The sequence below is a fragment of the Rhea americana genome, unplaced genomic scaffold (assembly GCF_003343005.1).
Source record: "Rhea americana isolate MKP2758 unplaced genomic scaffold, rheAme1 scaffold_221, whole genome shotgun sequence".
NCBI lineage: Eukaryota > Metazoa > Chordata > Aves > Rheiformes > Rheidae > Rhea > Rhea americana.
The window spans coordinates 1,405,960-1,429,155 of record NW_028186333.1 but is presented as its reverse complement, the minus strand read 5'-3'; the positions used below and the strand labels follow the sequence as shown (position 1 = coordinate 1,429,155).

The 23,196-nt window shown below is 36.1% G+C and overlaps 1 non-coding gene across 1 annotated transcript; it reads left to right on the top strand.

Moving 5' to 3' along the window:
• The first annotated feature begins 3,884 nt into the window (after positions 1 to 3,884).
• On the top strand, positions 3,885 to 3,957 carry TRNAK-UUU (transfer RNA lysine (anticodon UUU)). The gene has a single exon. It is a non-coding gene; the product is annotated as a tRNA-Lys (tRNA).
• Positions 3,958 to 23,196: the final 19,239 nt, after the last annotated feature.

Sequence of the window (23,196 nt, the reverse complement as noted above, 5' to 3'; positions counted from 1 at the left end):
CTATCACACTTACTACTGTTTAAAAAAAAAGTGAAAAATTCCATTAACTATTTTGGGGCAAACAAACCTGATAGTGGAATACAACAATAAACTTGATCCAGACAAAAGAATAAAGTAAGTAGGAAAATCTCCACAATCCAAACTAAACACTTAATGTCATCACTTCATCACTACCTCTTTTAAAATAGTTTTTTTAAAAAAGCACACCGGTGTACCCAGCTGGCAGACTGATATATCCACTTTTTTTAGTGCCCAGAGCTCTGGAGAACAGGGAACCCAGCTGCAACTACCGATTTTGCATTTCAGCAGACTAGAATCACACCTGTAACACATTGGTTCTGATGCAAATACATTAAGCTGCCTTAGTAGTCATACTTTGTGTAGATATTTGGGAAATATTCTGACATACTGACAGTGGAGGCCATGGAAGTCATAGACAGACATATTTTCATTTTACAAAGCAATTTTGGAATGGTTTGACCAAAATCAGGATAGAGTATTATCTCTTTATAGTCCTACTCTTTTTTAAGGAGCAAATCCGTTCTGCTTTATCCACATCATTCAAACTGCACAGCAGACATTTCTTTTTTCTTGTTACAAATCCAGACAGACAGATTCATAACTTTGGCTGTGCACCCCTGCAAAGAAATGAGTGCTAGTTCCATTGGCAAAGCAACCAGGGCAATGCTAGCAACACAAAGCTGAAAACATTCGTGCAATTTCTATTCCAACTCCAGCCTCATATTTTGGGATGGAGAAGGGGAATAGCCACCCATCTGTCCCCAGGACACTCCAAAGCAGACTGTGTCTGCTGAAAACACCATCAAGAGGCATGCTAAGGGCCACAGAAGAGCATTTCTGGCTTGCCCCCAAAGACGGGCTGTAAGCTAACAACACTCTAGAGCTTCCTCAGGACTGGTGACAAAGTTGGAGACCCAAGCCCTGATGACCAGTTCAGAGTGAGGTCTCCATGGTAGAACTGCTAGTGATACAGGCTGGTTTAGAAGTTGCTACCCAAAGCTGTCACTGCTCCCGTCATTTCTGCCACAAGCAAGCATTATCTCCGAAAACTCTTTTCCTGTCCCCTATTCCTACAGAAATCTTTCTTTCAATATGCTACCTTTTCCATTGTCAAAAGTAGCTTAGAAATCAAATGTAATTTTAACTTATTTTTATTGACATTGATGCACAGATGGCTTTGTATTCAGGATGCTTTCAAATTAGGTTTATAGGCACACTGAACTGATACCATCTTAAACAGTTTTCTTGAGAAACCTTTGCACACCACATTCTTTCTTAGCAATGGTGCTATCTGTTCAAGTTTTATTTCTGAGAGGGAAGGTGGCATTACAGAAATATTTCTCCTGTACAGTTTATCAGAATAACTCATATAAATAAGAACTGCAAGCAACTTCAAAAAAATAACATTTTAACATGGTTTAACTTGAATCCAATATAAACAACGCAATGCCTTCCAAAAAGTAGGGCTAGCGCAGAGCCTTCAAGCAATGCTTTAAAAAAATCCTGATACTTGTTTTTATTTGAAATGGACTCATTTCACATCAGTCTGCAATTTTTGATCTTTCCCTTGAACTGAAGGGTCTGAAAGAAAAAGAAAAATCTGTTTTTAAATATTCCAGAGAAATTAAAATCAATCCCTTGGCCTTTCACCTTATTGGTGAAAATTGTTCAGAAAACTGAAAACCAAGGAAACCTGATGACCCAGAATTTTCAGGCACCAATTTGCAGAAAGCCTACAAATTCTAGGAAACATAAGTTCAGATAAAAACCTCACTGAACCTCTGTGAAACCAAAAGCATTTCCAGAGAGCTTTACTGCTAGGGCGCAGGAAACCTGAAAAGTCTGACCAGTAACACTTCAGGTCAGCTGCTTTTATCCTTAAGGGCAGGAACTGTAGATAAACATTTCATTTCCATCCTTGACCAAAAAGGGAAAGGACAAAAGCAATGAATTAAACCAGAAATTTAGACCCACACCTTTTTAGCTTCAGGAAATAAGGGAGAGAACAAAATAGTTTCCCAAACTGAAGTGCTATTACGCTCAACACTGGAAACTAAAGACAAACAAACAAAAAAATCTGAAGAATTTAAAAACTGAGAAAGCAAAAAGAGAACAACTCAGGCCAGTAAAATGCTTATAGTGAAAGATACAGCTTATTATGTAAATTGTACATGCAAAAGCAGAGCTTTATTCTTTTTAAAACCGTTTTGCACCAGTTTTAACTAAGATATATCACAGAGCAAACAGATAATCAGGCAGATTCTGTGAATTCTGTCAGATCTATGAATCTTATCTGAAAGAGGCAAACATTTTTACTATTGCTTTGATTTTTCTAAAGTACTTTGACTAATTAACCAACTACATAAACTATTTACTTTTATTTCCTCATTCTGGAAACTCAACTCTCTGTCTCCTCTTAGTAGTTTAAGTCCATATCCTCCAACATGAAAGAATATAAAATTCTAAAGCTGTATGCATTTACAATTTCTTGCCAAATAAACATCAAATATTCTGGTGGTCTCCAAAGCAAATCCTTCTCTCTTGGGAGAATGTTACATTGGTTGAAGCATTGTATTCTTCCTTTGCATCTAAAGGGGGAAGTCAGGAATATATTTGCTTTGATAACAGATGAAATGTGAAGAATACTATTGTACTAGGCAATATTGCACACAATACAGCTTTCAAAAGCACAGAAAGAGCAGTAGCAACAGACACATCAGATTTTATCTTTTTTCTTTGTCTACTATCTTAGCTTCTAATAATAACAATAAACAGGTTATCTTCGACCAATTTTGCATTCTGAATATATATAAAGACTAAAATTATCTACTTCGGGGATCATAAATTTACAGGAATGATATAACAAAAGATTATGTCTTGAGAATTTCATATTGCTGAATTGTGAAGCACCCTATCTTTTCTTTCCCTATTTCTTTTTCTGGCTACATTTTTATAACCAATTTGGTGTTTAAAGTGTATTTTTTCAATGACATAGTGGCTATTATGTTTATTAAATAGATTTTATTTAACATAACAAATGTATCTCAGTGCAGAAAGCATAAACATTTCCTAATACTGAAGAAGTAAAGTGTATTCTTAATCTCATACTAAGATTTTCAAGTCGTAAATTACAGTTCATAAAGCTACATATTGCCAACTAAATCAAAGCCACTCAATGGAATCAATATAGTTGATAAATATCTTCAAAAGAGATCATGGAAGAGGTCATTTGTTCATTCTTTTTTCAAAATCAATACATCTTAGGCAGTTTCACACATGTTAATGAGGCTGCTCCAAATCATCAGCAGAGATTTCCAAAATAAGAAGTACCCTACCAGTATCTGGCATGCACTAAAGAGTTAATGCTTATTACTGAACCTGGGGAGCATCAACAGACAATAGTTTCTGAATAACTAGATATGAACAGATTCAGCAGGACCAATTAAATTTAAGAATTCATCTTTCTCAGATGGTTCATTTTTGATTTCTTTTTCTCCTTCATTTTATTTTTATATACACACATATCTGTGTGTACAAAACTCATTTTTTTTCCAACAAACATATTTGTTTTTCTCCTGCAATGCAACCACATAAGCCCCAATGGGACTCCAGTGCACTGAAGGGGAGAATGTCATGATCCCATGCCCTCTAGTGAGACTAGCAGCTTCTCCAGCTGCTGGTGTCTCATTGAAAAATCCTACACCAGAGCACATCACTCGATTCTGCAAGTTGAATGCAGACTAGAAGAGAAGCAGAAACCTCTGAATTGCTCTCTACCGTAAGAAAACAAGTGCCAGAAGCCATCACAAAAGACCAGATTAATGAGCAATGGACAAAAAAGGTAACAAGAAAATACTCCAGAAGCCTGGATAGCTCAGTTGGGAGAGCATCAGACTTTTAATCTGAGGGTCCAGGGTTCAAGTCCCTGTTCAGGCAACAGTCTTGCTGTTTACTCAGTGCCTTCTCTGTTGCTCAGCAAATGGCACCCCCAAACTTTGGCAATAGCAGGTGGATCCTTAGAGCCATAAGCAGACTCTTTAGGGTAGAGGGATAGTGTAGTGGTTATCAAATCTGCCTTACATGCTGAAGGTCCTGGTTCAAGCCCCAGTGGAACCAGCACCAGGAAATCTTTGGGAGGCTGGACTAGATGATCACCAGAGGTCCTTTCCAACCTTACTGTTTCTGTGATATCTGTGATTCCACAAGCACATCAGTAGTAAGCAGGAAATTAAATGAGAAGGGAATGTCATTGACAAGTGACATCAAGAATGTGAAAGCTTCATTTATTAATCCATATTAGCTTCAGTTGTCATCAAGTAGCTGCTAAAATCTGCCAACTAGTTGCAGTAGTGGGTAAGAGCCAGGTAATACAAGGGATAGAACTGGCTAGATTATAAAGTGCTGATGAAATTCAGCCTAAAACACACTATTAACTAGAGGAGTCCATCCTGATTGTTATTTCTGAGAATCAATAAAGGACAGAAGAAGTCTAGAAAAGTGGAAAAGGACTCGTGCTTCCCTTAAAGAGGGGCAAAGTTGGGTAAGAGAAAGAAAATTACAATTTAATGTCACTTCTTGGAAAAATACTGCAGGAAAAAAAAAAACTCTCTGGAAAACAATTTGTAAGCACATACAAGGAAAAGAGTGTTGGGCAACACTGTAGGCAAAACCTGATCACCTGATCTCACTTCTTTTTGTGGTAGGGTTAGATGACTTGGTAAATGGGGAGACAGAGCAGGAAATAGGCATTTTGGCTTTATCCAGGTTATTTTGGCATTTTTTTTCAGCGTATCTTTCTTGCAAAATAAGATATAGGGAAACAGTTGCAATGAAATTCTCCTGGAAGAGTTGCCACTAGTTCAGTGTCAAACTGGAGAAAAATATGAAGCAAGGTTTTGCATGAGTCTGTCGTAGTTCTGCTACTATTCAACATGTTCTGTAATGATTTTGATAGAAGACTGTATTCATTAAATTTGCAAGTAACAGCAAGCTGAAAGAAGGTGCAAGTATATCAGACAACAGGATTAGGATTCAAAACAGCCAATACAGTTAGAAAAGTTACTACCTAGAAAAACATGCAGTTTACTAAGGACAAAAGCAAAATTCTACATCACACACCATGGAAGCTAGGGAGATACAGTGAATTGTAATGTGTTCATGAATCATGAACATTGAGCTGGTGCTAAAATACACAAATATTAAATCAAAGTATTATTCGTAAAATGTGAAAAAAACTGTTCTATACCTATCTGAAGGTTTACAAGTATAGCTTAGCACAGATCTTTGGATCTGGCTACAGCAACTGAAGAATATGAACCAAGTGGAGGTAGGAGGTAGGTATTCTCACCAAATGGTGGGATAATCAGTGATAGAAAACACATAACATACCAAAACAGATTGAAAGAATTTAGAAATTTTAGTTACAGAAAATTAAGCTCTCAGAGTTAAAGCCTTGACAGTGGTTTTCAAACACGCAAACATGAAAAATTAGAGTACAGAAACTCTTCCCTTAAATTATAGCAGGGAAGGTTTAGGTTGGATATATAAAGCTTTTCAGAGTAAGGAAAGCTTTTCAATAGTAAGGATAATTACCTACTGCTATAGACTGTAAAATCTGCATCACTGGATTTTTTCCCACTTTTGGAAAAGTCTCTTTATAGCCCTTCCAACCCTGCTTTTTTTAATGGACTGATGAGATTTCACTGATTTCTTTCACAAAGGCAGGAAATTGATAGATGGAATTGAAGAAAAATTTTATCTCCTGCTGACCGAAAAAGTTAGTGTGCAAAATCAGTAAAATTACAGGACCATTCATATTTCCCTGTTCACAGGATCAACAAAGGGTCCCATTTCTTCTCCCTGAGAAAAGGACAGAAGCTGCAGAATCATATTACAACCATGCTACCCACAGCTATATTATCTACATTCTAGACACTAAGTCAGCAGCTTCTAGTTATAAGATGCTAAGAACAAAAGCTAAAGGCTTAAAAATTAATCTACAAGCTGCTACTGAGAAAGAGTAAATTACTTAACATCTAATACAACTAGAGTTTTAGTGTGATTATAGTTCAAATTTCTGGTAGCCAGTGAATTCTCCAGGTTACATGACCAAAATGCTATAACTGCTCTCCTTATCAATACAACTGACACCGTTACATGGTATTTATGAGGCTCATCTCCTCTCACAAATCAATACCAGCAGACAATTTAGACAAAGGCAACAGCCTTTGAGGTGGTTCATTGATTCTTCTAGTAATACCACGTCATTGTTTGTTCTTCAGAAGTAGTAGATATTTGCTCCATCTCTTGATGGAAACTTTGGAAAACAAAACTTAAAAATAAACCACTTTCCCAGCTATGAGCAAGAACGATTATATTCCCTTTTCAATTTGGACCAATCTGCTTTTTGATTGTCATTTTCTTGTGAAAATTGTCAAGAAAAAACACACACGAAGGAGGTCTTCTCAAAAGAAACTGCTTGCAAAATCTCAGCTGAAAGACTTTTCTAATTCTTTTCTGTAGCTCTTGTCTCAAAATCACCATAGAAATGTTTCTGAAGTTGACGATTTTCCACTACAGATATTGCTTACAGGGTTAGAAAATTTGCTTTAAAAGTATCCAGGCTGAGAGGCTGGTATATTGTTTGCTTGTCAAACAGCTTGAAAAGCTAGACAATATCATTAGACATGGTATTGAGATGAAGGATGGATAGATGGATTATTCTCATCTGCTGCTGTGCTATTTGCTTAAAGGCATTTTAGTAATACTTCCTGTGCCTTTCAGGTCTAACAAATTGCCTCCACAATATGCAATCATTTAACTTAAAAACAAGACGCTCAAAACAGTAAAAAATAAAAAAGGTCACAATGATAAAAGCAAGTTCAAAGATATACCGCATATCGCTTTGCTGATAAATACTTCTATTTGAATTAAGTTCCAAATCACCTCTGGAATATGAGGCGTGTTCCTTCTTAAGGGCCTGATGACAAACCTCCGAAAAATCAGACCTTTATGACAGTTCATTGCTATTTCTAGCCTTATCATTTTTTTTTCTGCTTCCTTTGCCTGCTTCTACTCTCCTGCTCATTTCTTTTCTTAGACAAGAACAATTAACACTTCATGGTTTTCTTTCAATCTTATAGTATGATATATTTTGTTATCCTAATTTCTTAACGTTTGCTAGAATTTTCTCTCTCTTACAAAACTGTATTTAATATCTGAGTGTCTTCACATTTGAGATTGTTCTTCTACTGTGTTTCATCTTTTCTCAACAACTTTTAAGTTTGTCATATTTGGTAGAGAATAAATGCTAACACTTAAACAAGACTAAATAATAAATTCACTAAAGCTAGACTCTTCAACTATCTGTAACTGGGCCATAGCGAATCCTGGTAACAGCAGGTAGGAAGAACTAGATAACGAAATTTCAAAAAGCAGAGTGAAGCATTATTAACTCTTTGAATATATTAATTTAACATTCCACCTTTTTATGAGTCTTTTATAATTTTATAATTACCTTATATCATATTAAGATAGATATGCTTAGAAGAAAAGTGGCAATGCATCACTTAAGTCCACTATATCTCACTTGTACATCTGTTCCAGCATATCCAGAAGCATTTTAAGATGGTTAAGATGGTACACAGTTTTGTGTCTATCTCAAACTAAATATCCCTTGAATCTGCAAACTAGGTGTTCTACCTTACCACCCTACAGCCTGGCCTGCTCAGAGCACACTAACTAACTCCAAAGATGTCCAAGACTTGAACACAGAATAACAGCTGAAGAGCCACAGTCCACTTCCTTTACCTTGCCCAGCTGACCAATGTACCCTCAGGCTAGATATTTAATGCTTTACAAGTATCAAGTGAAGTGCTGGAATTTCTGTAAAAACTGACAAAAATACTTATATACTACTTGTCTTTATGCATCACATTCAGTCAGACTACTAGCTAGCACCCACCAAGCTGATCAATGGCAGCTCACTGATTTACCTTTTTTGCTTTCCTCTCTATATGCATGTATCTACACAATTTAAGCAAACGTTCACAGTAGAAGCAAATTTATCTCATTGCACCTAGTGGTACTTGCTCATATTTGGATCTTCTACTTCTTATGATGATATCATTTTTACAGAATGGAAATAAATAATGGAAGACTTAGACCTCTCTTTTGATTCTATTTAGAAATCATGGGCTTTCAGAGAATTAAAAAATATTTTAAAAATCAGAAAAAAATATCATCACCCTGTTTCAAAGTATATCTTTTTCATATTATTTTCTTAGATCAAAACTAACTCCAACTACTAACTTGTAGCAGGGGAATTAGGAGATAATATATTCTTAAGGGCCTGATTAAATATTTAATCAGACTATATGTACCTCTAAGTCCCTTGACAGAGCTCAAGAAACTGTGAATTCTACAGAGAAAGCTCAGTACACCTGGAACAAGATCAATGTTAATTACAGCAAAATACAGAAATTTCCTCCAAAGCATAAAATACATGATAAGGAATTCAATGCATAGTTTTAAGAGACTGGTTTAGATAACTTGATTCAGGGGAATTGAGTCCACCTTTGCTAGTGCTTCCATTAGTAACAAACATTTATTCTGAGGGATAGCAACATTAAGCAGCAACTAAAATTGGCAAGAACAAATTAAGAAATGCTTGCATCTTGTAACATGCTTCACATGAAACCAAGTAGTTGCTCTCCTACCACTGGTGGTAACTATAGGAACATGTTCATTGCAAAGAAATAATTCTTCTCAAATATTACATAGAGAGGCATCACTGCTACACTATAGTTAAAGACTTCTCACTCAGAGATAAAAAGATTTTTTTAGAGCAGCATTATGTCAACGTATGCTTTAATAATAAAATATTTTAAAATTTTATTTAGCTGAAAAATCCTACTGCATAAGAGATGTCCCTTAGAAGGTCTCTTTCTTAGGAAAGAAAGCACATATAGAAGACATTGTTTAAACAATTTAGAGCCAAGAGATCAAGAAAAATTTTGAGTATATTTAACTTCATGAGCAATTTATTGACATACAACCCACCACAATATTATATCATAGTAAGACTGACAGTCTCAATCAAGATCAAAGCTCAAGCCATGTCGGCAGACCAGAAAAGTGGCTAATGTTCTGCCAAGCTTTGGAGTAAAGCAGATGAAAGATGAAGAACAGTTTGCATACAGCTGTGAAAATTTATACAAGATGACCTGGTGGATTTGACAGACTTGCACAGAATCACAGAACGGTTGAGGTTGGAAGGGACCTTTAGCAACCATTTGGTTCAGTCACCCTGCTCAAGCAGGGTCACGTACAGCAGGCTGCCCAGGATCCTGACCAGTCAGATTTTGAGTATCTCCATGGGTGGAGGCTCCACAACCTCTCTGGGCAACCTGTTCCAATGTTCAACCACTCGCAAACTGAGGAAGTGTTTTCTTATGCTCAGATGGAATTTCTTGTGTTTCAGTTTGTGTCCTTTGCCTGTCGCCCTGTCACGCGACACTACGAAAGAAGTTGCATTAGAATGTAGGACCATGTCTTTTAATACCGGCATTACGCTCTTTTCATTAAACTTACAGTTTTGCTTTATTGAGTTGAGTTTCATGAATTCTTGAGTTAATTCAAGTATGTACATAGAGCTACCAGGTAAAAATTCTGAGTTGCACTGACTTTGAATAATTGTTTCACTGATCAGATACTGAGGAACGATATAAAAATTACACTAGTTGATGACCCACCTTGTAACAATATGCATGTTAAAATGGGTTTTGGAAGACAGGGTTTTTCTTGGGAGAGTGCTTAAACAAATATATAAGCACTGCTGGTAGCAGAAAATAGCAAATTAGATTCACAGAATCACAGAATCAGTAAGGTTGGAAGGGACCTCTGGAGATCATCTAGTCCAACCTCCCTGCTCAAGCAAGGTCACCTACAGCATGGTAGACAGGGTTGCATCCAGGCGGGCCTTGAAGTTCTCCAGAGAAGGAGACTCCACAACCTCTCTGGGCAACCTGCGCCAGTGCTCCGTCACTCTCACAGTGAAGAAGTTCCCCCTCATATTCAGGTGGAACTTCCTGTGCATCAGTTTATGTCTGTTGCCTCTTGTCCTTTCACATGGGACAAATGAAAAGAGTTCAGCCCCATCTCCTTGACACTCTCCCTTCAGATACTTAAATTAATTAGATTGAGAAGCAGAAGATAGAAAGAACAAAACCGAAGGTGATTTTTAAAACCTTTTGCCTAGACTAACCATCTTTCAGCAGTGTAAAAAGTCATCGTCTGAGCTAATACCTACTATGAGATTTTTGTGACCTATACAAGCATTAGTTCTGTTACAAGAAGATAAGCATTTTCATTCAGAGTTTGAAAAATGATGGCAAAGAGAAGAGATGATTAGTTGGGTTATAACTTATCCTGAATGAAGTCACAACTTGAAGTAGAAATTCAGGCATTTAAGCTGCAACCTCATCAGTATGATATATGGTTAGTAGTGATGATAACAGGATTTATAAGAACACTGCAGATCACCTCTGTGGTATAAATAGAGATTCAAAATGGATATGTAATTCATGTGCTTCATAGTTTTAACACTACTGACTCTGCTTCAGAGTGACATTAATAGTTTTGGATTTTAGGACCTGTTTTCAAAGTCTCCAGAGAAAAATACGATCTTCATTTTTATCCACTGCTATTTAATATGGTCGAGAGCACATAAGTACTGATTATCAAAAGTAAGAATGGATTCCTCTAAATTCCTCATAGTATTCTTCATATATGACCCTACTGATTAAAAAAAAAATTAAGTAGTTACTGAAACTTTAACTTATTTTTAACTATATATTTTTATACTGTAATTTAATACAAATTTAAATCATTAATTTGATTTATATGTAATTATACACTAAATTTAGCAAAAGTATACTTTACACTAATATAATAGCTTTTTAAACAAATAAATTAAATCAATAAGGGTACTTTTATTTTGATTATGTTCTCTTATTAAATACATCTATAGCATTTTGTTTTCTCCACGAGAAATATCAGCTCATAATCCTTTTCTGTTGTTGTAACATTATCTCTCAGACCTTATGTTTATCGTTATCAGAAATGACAAGTCCAAATAACTTCATCTTAAAGACTTGTCATAAGTTTCCTGATGGTAACTTCTGGGAGAGGAGAAGGTGAAAGATTAGGAGAGGAAAATTGACTTTAAATTAGAGCTGAAATATCACAAACAAGAGTCTTCATTACCTAGCAGCTACAATCCTATTCCAAAACAGATTGTTGAAGAGATAACCAAAGAACTTCTTAATTAAAATCTTATTGATGTACTGTATCTACAGAGATAATTATATATACCATCAAGTTTTGCATGCAAAAACATATTTATCTTGCCAAGGAAATAATTGAGAAAAATTACTTGGTGGCTCAGACTTGATGTAGATATTTTTGTCAATTGAATTCTATTATCTACATTACATGCCAAAGAGCTGCAATGACTGCAGGTTTTTTGTTTTTGTTTTCCAACTGACCAAGCTACAAGCTACAAAATAGTAAAATGAATGTGCCTCTCTCAATAAATTAATTCAATGAAGACAAATTCAGCTGGATGGTGAAATGATCTAGACAGCTAACATTTTATGCACTACTTACATTCATCAGGAGCCGTAAGAAGCCTCTCTGCTTTAAACAATCAATGAACTACTAAATGTACTTTTCTCTATTTAACAAACATTTCTCCAAAACTAAACTAAACTAACAGTCCATTTACAAATATTTAGCATCAGCAACATTTATACCATTACTTTAGATTTCACTCTCACTGCTAACCAGCAAGATAAAAAGCAAAAAGTAAACTGTGGAATTCATCTGTTTTCCAATTGCTATTTTAAAGAATTAGTCCCAGAAATGTGCAATACTAGGGACTCTGAAAACACATTCAGTCTTTATAGTATTCAAGGATTTTGAAACACAAGATTACTATGAAATGTAGAATTTACTTGCTCACGAACTGCACAAGAATTTCATTTTATAAGTTAATACTGAGATGCAGCACACTGGAACATCTCAGTAGCATTTGCACCATGCTTTACTCTGGTGACAGTCATACTGTTAAGTTCAAACAGTGGCGAATATTTCCAACAGTAGAGCTTGGATAAAAGATCCCTATTACACCATCTAAGGAGTAGAAAATCTATATTGTGAAAAGTATTTGGGTCTATAGATAATTTAGTCCACCATGAATTTTACTGGACTGTTTCAAATATAGCCAAGGAGATAGCAAATGTACTTTTCACCCTTTAATACTAGGGCTCACCAAGTCTTCATGGATTATGATTTTTTTAACAAGTTAATAGTTATCCTTTAATAAGGAAAAAAAAGCATTGAATTTCTTGGTAAAAAGCAATTTTCTCATTTAAATTTACATCTGGTAAGTTCATTACTAAATAATCTTCAAAGGGCTTTAAAAGTCTGTCTTACGAGCTGATGACGAAATGTTAGCAGATGAGTAACTATCTTAGGAATTTTCCCCAAGTTCCTGCAGACTTCTTGCATAAGTCCTAAACCATCACAAATACACCATCACTATATGTCACAACATTATCTATTGGAACGTCGTAAAAGCAACCTAATCATAAATAATTTCCTACATCCTCTCATGATACAGATGATGAAGTAGTTGTATAGAATTTTTAAATATTTATTATAATGATGGCTGAGAAAAAGAATACATCTGTAGACATATTGTCCAAGTCTTTGAAGTAAACAGTCACCTCTCTAGCCCACCACATATTTAAGTATCCACGTAAAATAGGAAATCTTCAATAGAAGCAGCTAAGATCAACTTCTCCCTCTAAATACTTTATTTCACAATTATTAGAACTGTCACATGGATAGAAACAATCAAGAACCAGAATATTCCCATTGCCACCAAAAAAAAATATCTTTTTTCTACTGTATTTTACAATGAAGAAAAAACATACTGACATCAATAGAACAACTCTTTGTCAAAATTAAAATCATTTTAATGTTATCAATAAATACATAGTATTTACGGACCATATTTTAGCATAAATTCTGATAAAACCCATGAATCTGTAGTGTTTCTGAACAATATCTAGCAGACAAAGCTGTAAACAGATCTAAAACATTCAGGTCACTGTCTCAGCTAAAATTTATGTCAAAAGATAAGAAACTTAATTCTTGTAGACAAACAAAAAAAAGAAAACTAAACTGAGGTATGCAGATGAGCAAAATACAGAGGATCAGCATGGAAGGGAAAGGATGAGGTGATCTAAGACAACAAAATCAAGAAAGCATCCAAGGAAAAACACACTCCATCACGAGCAAGCACTGCAGAAATCCAAACTGATGAAATTGTTCATATAAATTATCACATCTGCTGCTACATGAGATTGTTATATTTTCTTTCATTTTCATTCACTGAGACCAGGAGAGGGAAACAGATTGGGACAATGAGCAGAAAAGAGTAGCAAGATAAACAGAGGGCATTATTTCTGCGTAGCCAGCTATCTTCATGCTTTTGCGGTATTTATTTTAGGAAATACTGAGAGATAGACAGAAGACTAAGCAACTACCCTTAGTGCGCCACTCAGTGTTGAAATGCTAAACTTTCCGAAATATTTTGGCCTTTCTGCACATACTTTTCTCTAAGCACATCAACTGTACAGCTGACACGCTAAGCCAAACACTCATCTAATATAGATGTTTGCTCATATATACAATGCAGTATCTATGTATTCAGAACACATCAGACAAGTCTCTGACATACCAAAATCACTACACAAGGAGACTTTGGGACAGTAGACCTCAAACACTGAATTTCATTGAGTATACACTGCATGATGCTCACACATACATTTTTTCTGAAAAAACACTGAAAAAATTTGATGACTTATGGCATCTAATGTTCCATAACATTCCCCTAAACAACAAACTTTCAGAAATTTATTTCATTTATGAGTTTCTTCATATACGTATTCGGTGTGATACACACACTAACAATGTATGGACCCAGGGAAAACTTCCTGTTAACTCAGTGAATATCATCTGGTCAAAGTTATCTAAAGATGTATTATCAATTCTAACCGAAAATCACTGTTTTTACAGGTTGCAGCATGAATTAACATAAATTAACAGATATTTTTTGTTATATACAGCTTTCTCCTCAATTTCTTTTTCTCAAGTCAGTGAAGTTACTCTCTGAATTTTCCTTACTGAAGAGTTTACTTAAAACACATTCAGATTAGCAATCCCACTGTATTGTTCTGTAAGAACTAAATATTAGAAATCAGATGCCAACACAACTAAGTTTTTGCCAGCACACAACACACTAAAGCTATTTTAGTTTCACTAAACTGAACCACAGTCACAATTTTGCTTGTTCCACCTCAGCAAGGCATAAGTCATATCCAAACTTGATTTTCCACATCTTAAGAGAAGGAACTAATACAGCTTGAGAAGCAGGCCAAATCTGAAAGATAAACCATATTTAAAAATTAAATAGACCTTGTGTCTATATAAACACCCTTTTTGGCCCACAACAAAGAAGTTATAATATAGCTAAATATACAAAAGCTATGCTAGTTTCATTTTTGCTGGCAGTGGAAACAATGTGGAATAAAAACATAGACAGATTCTCCCAATACGGTTGAACATTTTGCATGACTACTTGCACACAGAAAGAAATTCTAAGGCAAGGACAAACAAACAGAAAGACTGGGTATTTTTCATGTCTTTCATCTTAAGCAGCACAGCCTTCTATGCCTGCCTAATTTTGTTAAAGAAATAAACATAAATGTTCCTAAAAATCTATGTGAACAATTTGCCTTCTTTTCATAGAGACTGTTGAGTACTTGGCAACAATTTGGGTAACAGATATGCCCATTTCTTTTAAGTGATTTCCATAATGAGTCGTTGTTTTACAGTTTGACTAATACTTTTGCTTTCATCTCCATGTATCTACTGCAGTGTTTGTATAACCTGGTATAAGCTAGAAGACAGACCTAGTCTTTCTATGTATTTTCATAGTGCATGCCCTGGGAATTGATTAACAGAAGAGGTAGTCTTTGTGAAAGTAATCTCACAAAACAAATATATTCAGTAAAGCAAAGTCTTCCAACACACACTAATGATGTGGAAATCTGTTCTCAAGAAAAGCCTTATCTAGTGAGTATCCAGTTTATTCTGATGTTGCAATTCCCTTTAAAATTCCTAGAAAACAATAAGGGCAATAATGATCCTTTGTTTTTCTGGGAGCAGGAGAGAGGTGCTGTTGTGACTTCAGGGATCAAAAAATTTCTAATGCTACATTTCAGTTACAAAATGTATACAACACAGACTTAGAGAAGTTAATCCTTGAGARTCTAAAAGAGGAAGAATATAACAGTATTTTTGTTGGAAGAATTTATAATATTTACTACTATTGTTTGGGAAGACAGTGAGACAGAAAAAAACAGCTCATAAACTAGATAAGCTTCAGGCAGCTTTTTAAATAAAATCAGTTCAGATGCTAATACTCTATACTCTTTCTGTAGACCAACTGAAAGAGGCTTTCGTATATTAGTCATTCTCACTCACACTCTTAACTGGACTATTGCTCCCCTCATTAAGTATCTCTTATGAATTTTGCATTTTTGGAAAATATTTATTCTATGAATCAGCAAAGCAGGAGAAAAGTAGTGTTGAAAAGTTATTACTAGAAATAAGTTATGTCTTCTGTCTGTATTTATTTCCCAGTTACAGTGTGTGTTTTTAATCCTGTCTCTTTGGAAAGTCATGAAGGGTTGGGACAGATACGCACAGAAAAGAAATCAGGTGTGCAGAGTGCTAGAGATAATTACATGTGCTTTGTTTAACCTTCTGTGATCTCTGCTGCTCTGTGTCCTCCTGGATCCAGCAGGGGCATGCACTAGATCAGAAACAGCACTTTCAGCAAACGCCTTCCCCAAGTTTCTTTTTCTGGCCCCAGTGGTACCTCTCAGAGCACATTCTTTGTTCCATGCATCAATAGTAGACACTTTCACCAGCAGTTCACCCCAAATTGAAAAAACCCAGCTGAAAAAAAGGCATATTGTTTCCTTATGAGCCATTCTCTGCTCATAGTCTGTATTAATATTTGATAAATCTCAGACTTCATGGTAAAATTCTAACTCTCGTTTCAGCACATTTCTCTTTTTAGTCCTCCAAGACTTTTAATCTCAGCTTTCTGATTGTTTGCTATTCTTAGTTATTCAAATCAAGCAAAAGCAAAAACTAATGATAAAGTAGCCTTGAAGTTAGAGGAAAAAAAACACTCAGACATCCCACTTTCCCAAAATTTCATGGCCATAGGAATGCAAGAGAGATCAACAGGCCTAAGTACCATTCCTGAAATCATAATAACTGAAGTTTTAGCTAAGCTTACTTTTCTTACTCTTGATATTCATTATTTCATTTATGACTTTGAATTTAAAAATGCACGTAAATAAGTTACACGTTGGACATTTGGGAGGATCACTACCTTATGAATGAATACCCAGTCAGAAAAACTTTGCACAACAGGTCCTAAAAATACAATCAATGCACATCTGTGCCAGTATTACAAGCAAGAGTTGTCTGCATGCTTGATAACTCGAAATCTCTGAACTGAATTATTTCTTAACCTCAGCTTTAAACATTTTCTAGTATCAAACACTAGTTCTGAATTATCTTTTCTTGCATTTTAATGCTGAGCAAGTGAGAGAAAAAAATACAGCAAACAATAATCCACTAAACCACAAAGAACACATTTTTTCCATGCCAAAGTTACACTAGACAAGAGAGACATCAAAGCAGTCATTCATGTGCATTTTAAAGCCTTCCCTAAAAAGAAGTTCTGCATCTTCCAACACCCGTACAGCTGACAGCTTCTACTGATCAGTACAAAGGAAAGATTGAGCCAGTGACCATGCTTCAACACATAGATCCAATATCCCTAAAGCACATTACTCACATCTCTAAGATTATCACTGCTCAAAAAGCATCCTTCTCTGGGATCTTACATTCTAATGAAGCACTAGGATCCAGATGGGTAGTTGTGAAATGCCTGTGATCTATAGGAGGATAAACTGGATCTTCTTACTTCCTGTTTTCTTGATTAAAAAACTATAAAATTGTAAAACTATGCTTTCTGTTTTCTTGATTAAAATTTGATCAAACTGTTTTCTTGATTAAAAAGGCTGGGGCAGGAAGAGGGAAGTCAACTGTGAGCACCAAAATCCAGCTACAAGCTTTGATCTGATTACTTGTACAATTAAGATCACTGACAACAGGTAGAAAGTAAAACTAATATAGAAAAAGAACAGGTTAGATAGATAATGCCTAAACAAAGCTAAGATATTTTTAAGTTCCTAGGGCCTAATAAAATTTGCTTTTGAATCCTGAGGATATTGCCTTCAATACACTCAGGGAAGAGTCTAATGAGGATCTGAGAGGTTTCCTTAGACACAAAAAGGACAAATATAGATTTACAGATAACTCTATTTTCAAGGAAAGAAGTGCCAGGACAAACAAATCACTGTGTAAGCAATTTAAAGAGAAATTTAAATAACAGTCATCATGGAAACATCCATGGTGTTTCTTTTTCAGGCAACACCAGGAAAGAGTGGTAGCAATTGAGGGATAGATCACCTAGGCTTTCAACATCTACTAAAGTCTGAATGAGGAACTTAGGATCCTGAGAGATCACCTTGAGCCTCTAAAACAATGGCTGATTCCCTGGAAGGGCCACTGGTTCTTTAAGAGAGATCCCTAGACAGACATTCAAAATAGTCATTGACAATCAGTCTTCATGAATAACATCACTGAGCTCAAACCAACCAATTGATTTCCTGACTCAATGGAACAGAGACAACTGTTCCAGTTGTAAGGTCTATGTCAGTAAGCTTTTTGATGCAAATTAGATATACATGATAGGCAATGAAGGTAACAGAATTGCATTTATCTATTTTAAACCATCATTTGTCTTGTAAAAAAAAAAAGAAGAGAGAGTCATTATGTATGTTTAACTGTTAATCTGAAAAGATGTGCAGAGTTCATTTCATCTATCTTGGGTCCAAGTACTACCAAATATTTTTACTAATAATTTGGATAACAAAATACAAACTATACTTGTCAAATTCATGAACTATCCCACACTGTTAGAGCTACTTCTGTAGAGCAAAATTAGAACTTGAAAAATGATGGTGATAAACCAGAGAAAGTGCTCTGGAAAATAATTCAATAAATTTGAACTTTACACTGGCAAGAATAGGAAAGAATAACAGGAAAACAGGAAAGAATAATGAATTACATAAATACAAGATACGGAACAATTTCATAGAAAAAGAATACTCCCTGCTGGATGGAGAACTATACCTAAGCAGAAAGATGCCACCTCTCCCTTCTGATACATGCCTTAATAATCTAAGTAGTAGCACTGAGAATATATATGGAAATTAATACTAACATCCAAGGAAAAGCAGCTGAAAAAAAAAAAAAAAACAGGTGCTAAACATGATCAGGAGTTGATCAGGAGTTGGCTTGGGGCATTTGTTAATATTTCCCCCTAGCTTTTATGCCACTGTCTACACTCATATTCTGATTTTGCACAATTCACCCTCGAGCCTTCTGCTGCATTTGGGGGAAATCCTGTTTCAGAGATTCATATCTGACAACAAGGAAAGTGTTGACATGATGGTGATGCTGATACAAGCTGGAAATTAGATACATAAGACAAGTTTGTGAAGGTCTACTGAAAAAGTCAGATGGCTACTCTGGTGAGAATATGTTGAAATCACTATTAAAGTTGAGCTAGTAGTTGTAAGAGAAAAGAGCGTCTGCAGTAAATAATCACAAGCCAATGGTTCACAGGCCTACCACTCTTCTTTGAGAAGAAAATTAGCTCTGTCCAATTTTTATGTCTCCTACTCATCTCTGCAAAATTTTTTTTTTTTTTTTTTTTTTTACTGTAAATTCTCACAAGATCCCATCGTATTTTAGCTGTGGTAACTCTGATTTCACTCTGAATCCTATCTAACTTCCAATAACTCATAAATACAGAGGATATTAGTTTAAATATGTATTAATCAAACAAATTCATATTGCTCAAGCCTCAAACCCCTCTCACCTTGACAATTTTTGACAGAGTTATCTTTAATGAATTGCTAGGAAAAGACAAGATAAAGTAAAACAAAGCTTCAGGTTAAAAGGTCTGAGTAACTGAGGAAGGTTATCATAGGTTGTGGCTACTTCCTTGAGGTTCACTGCTTTATATTAATTTAGGAATAATTCTATCTGATTATGTAACATGAATCAAGTTGTCTGATGAGGGAAATATCTTTGGAAAAAATGTTAGTTTCTGGCAATGGAGAACAGAGCGTCTTTTAAAATTACACTACTAGCTGCTCAAGGACATGAGAATGAGGGAGTCAATACTATTACAGAAGCTGACAGAGGCATAACATTGTTTATATCTAGAGCATTTATTTTTCCTGTCAAGAAGGGACTCCTTTTTCTATTGTACATGTTTCTGCCACTCACATAATCAAATTCCACTTTGTTTTTAGTATAGCTGTATGAAAATGCAATAACATTTTGAAGTATTGTGTACACAGCCACAATGATGATAAGGAAAAAAAAAAAAGGAATACTTATGGATTGAGAGAACATATGCATATATAATAGCTGGCTACAAAGTGTCCTTTCCATTCTGTTCTTTTTTCTTTCTTTCTTTTCTTAATTAAAAGTTGAATACAGCTACAACGGACCTGTGTTTCATTTACCTCCTGAAAAAACTTCAAGGAATAAGAAAAATCAAGCTGGACTAGACTAAAAGCAAGAAAATTGTGGGTAGTCCTATTTCATTTAGGAAAAAAAAAATCTTGGTAAGCTATTACAGAAGTTTGGTAACGCTGAGCCTAGGTAATTATGATGTTCAAAGAATCATAGAATCAGTAAAGTTGGAAGGGACCTCTGGAGATCATCTAGTCCAACCTCCCTGCTCAAGCAAGGTCACCTACAGCATGGTAGACAGGGTTGCATCCAGGCGGGCCTTGAAGATCTCCAGAAAAGGAGACTCCACAACCTCTCTGGGCAACCTGCTCCAGTGCTCCGTCACTCTCACAGGGAAGAAATTCCCCCTCACGCTCAGGCRGAACTGCCTGTGCTTCAATTTCTGCCCATTGCCTCTTGTCCTGTCACACGGGACAACTGAAAAGAGTTTGGCCCTGTCCCCTTGACACCCTCCCTTCAGGTACTTGTACACATTGATAAGATCCCCCCTCAGTCTTCTCTTCCCCAGGCTGAAGAGGCCCAGCTCTCGCAGCCGTTCCTCATAGGACAGGTGCTCCAGCCCTCTGATCACCTTCATAGCCCTACACTGGACTCTCTCCAGTAGCTCCAGGTCTCTCTTGTCCTGGGGAGCCCAGAATTGGACACAGGACTCGAGATGAGGCCTCCCCAGGGCTGAGGAGAGGGGCAGGATCACCTCCCTCAACCTGCTGGCAACACTCTTCCCAATGCACCCCAGGAGACCGTTGGTCTTCCTGGCCACAAGGGCACATTGCTGGCTCATGGTCAGCTTGTAGTGCACCAGCACTCCCAGGTCCTTCTCTGCAGAGCTGCTCTCCAGCAGGTCAGCCCCCAGCTTGTACTGGTGCCTAGGGTTATTTCTCCCTAGGTGCAGGACCCTGCACTTGCCCTTGTTGAACCTCATGAGGTTCCTCTCCACCCAGCTCTCCAGCCTGTCCAGGTCTCTCTGAACAGCAGCACAGCCCTCAGGTGTGTCAGCCACTCCTCCCAGCTTGGTATCGTCAGCATATTCTATCCAATCATTTTGATGGTAAAACTAGCTAATAAAGTACAGCAAAGGAGATATAAATCACAATAGATTAGAACTCTTATTTTTCTACCCTCCGAAACATTATTAAATAATTAATAAGGCAAATGAAGACACTTCCAAAAAGAAACTTTATCAATGGAAAGCATGCCTATGTAATACAGATTTAACCATTTTATCTTTTCTGAACATTTATGCAGACGAAGTATCACCAGAACAGCTTGCAAGAGAAAAGCAGCTGCTCAGATATTAGCATTGTAAGGAATTCACAGTAAACAGAATCTTCTCAGTTATTCCAGTGTCTTGTCAGAGATGGGAACATGGCTGGTCTCTGTCACAGTAACAGAATGTCAGAACCAGGGTATAGGACCAGAGCACAACGGAAGAGATGCAGAATTCAGTTTGACTGATATTCTGTGCAATCAAAGAAAGAGAAGCTGTGCCAGTCGATCTGACCGGGCATTTAAGCACTGAGGCATTAAAGGCAGTCTATTGTTTCAAAACCAACAAAAGCATACAACCTTTACAAGATGGAAGAGAAATCTTGCAGTGAGCATCTTACAAGAAAGCCAATATACATACTCTTAACGCCACTGCAGCAAGGTTACAGAACAGAATTATTTTCAGAGATGATACATACTTGAACACACACACACACACACACACACACACGAAAAGGACATAATTTAGGCTAACTGGAGTGAAACAACAAAAAAAGGTTCCTTGAGGAAAAAAAAATCTTCAATAACATGAAACCAATATGCCAGCCTGGTACTAGCCTTCCTCCCTAAAAATCAATGGGAGTCTTTCCATCAGGGTGAACACACAGTGCATCAGCCCTCAAATACAAGCATCAGGCTTACCACAATTGCTAACACCTAAGCAAAGTTAAATTAAAAATTTCATATGTAGAATACTTTCTGGACACTAGATTATATTTAAAAGCAATATCTAATGTTAGGATATGCTTCAATAACTTTCACAATGAAAAACAATGATTTGAGTAGTAGCATAGTACCAAAACTCTGGAACTCTCTAAATGGCCTAGATGGCAGTGACATGAGGAAGTTTTACAAGTTGTAATAAAAAAAGGTCTTTGATATTTTATTTTTAAAAGTAAATAAATAAATCAGCTTTAACAGAAATATAGTTCTTTGACCAGAAAGAAACTGGATCTTAAGTAATAAACAAATAAAATAAATTAAGTATGAAAATAAAACAAATGAAGCATGAAAACATTCATAGAGAAAAATTTTGTAAGAAACGTCTTGAGAAGCCCATTTTCTCACTGCAACAAGATTTCAATTAATAGTTTTCAATTAGCCCATCTAATAAGCAGTAGCAAAGCCTCAGAAACCCTTCCATCACTTCCGAAGTTACCCTAAGTCTCTGATGAAGGGCCAACATACTAAAAAGCAAAAAGTGTTAAGTGTGAAAGAAGGTATCAAAAATAATAAATAAGTAGCCATGATGACTTATTAACCAAGCAAACAACATGCTCAGGGCATCGACCTGAGTTCAGTTCAAGGCTCTGCTAATGCTCTGCTAAATGACTTGGTCGAATAACCTTTCTTCCTCAACTTCCCATCTGTACTGGCATCTTTCATGAAGCTCTTTTCTTTACAGAGATGAAAAGAACCATAGAAGAGACTGAAACTCTTATTTTTCAAGCCAAACCAGCTAAACCTAATAATGAAAGGTCAAATGAGAGGTCAAACATTTTCCTTTTGAAAGGAAACTCAATTTCTTACAACAAAAAAATGGTATCAATTTGCTCCAAGTTAGAGTGAGAGGCACAGGCAAATACACAAAGTAAGAGTTCTCTCTCTACAAAGAGTAAGATTTGAGTGCAAGGTCCAACAAATCTTGCAACTTTCTGGATATGAGAACTCCTGTCACAGCATCAGAAAGGTGAAGTTATTTTTACTTCTAGGGCATATGAGTGAAAGTACCAGATGACAACGAATGAGGATAGTATAAAGAGACAGTTTAAAAAAAATCCATTTTGATTGACTGTCATTCATCTGACTCTAAACTACTGAATAAATCTCTGATGACCTGAGTACTTCAGCCATACCATACTTGTCTAAATTTCAGAGTTTGCCTGTCTTCCAATTTGAAGTTAAAACAGTAAGTAGCATTATGAAGACCAATTTTTACATGTCCTCAAAGAAAACCCACTGCAAGGGAGGAAGAAAACAGCATCATACATCCAGGACAAGAAAACAGTAATTCATCAGTGACTACTACTGAGATGGAAAAGCATGCAGCATTTTTTAAAAAGAAACTAAAAGAAAAATAGC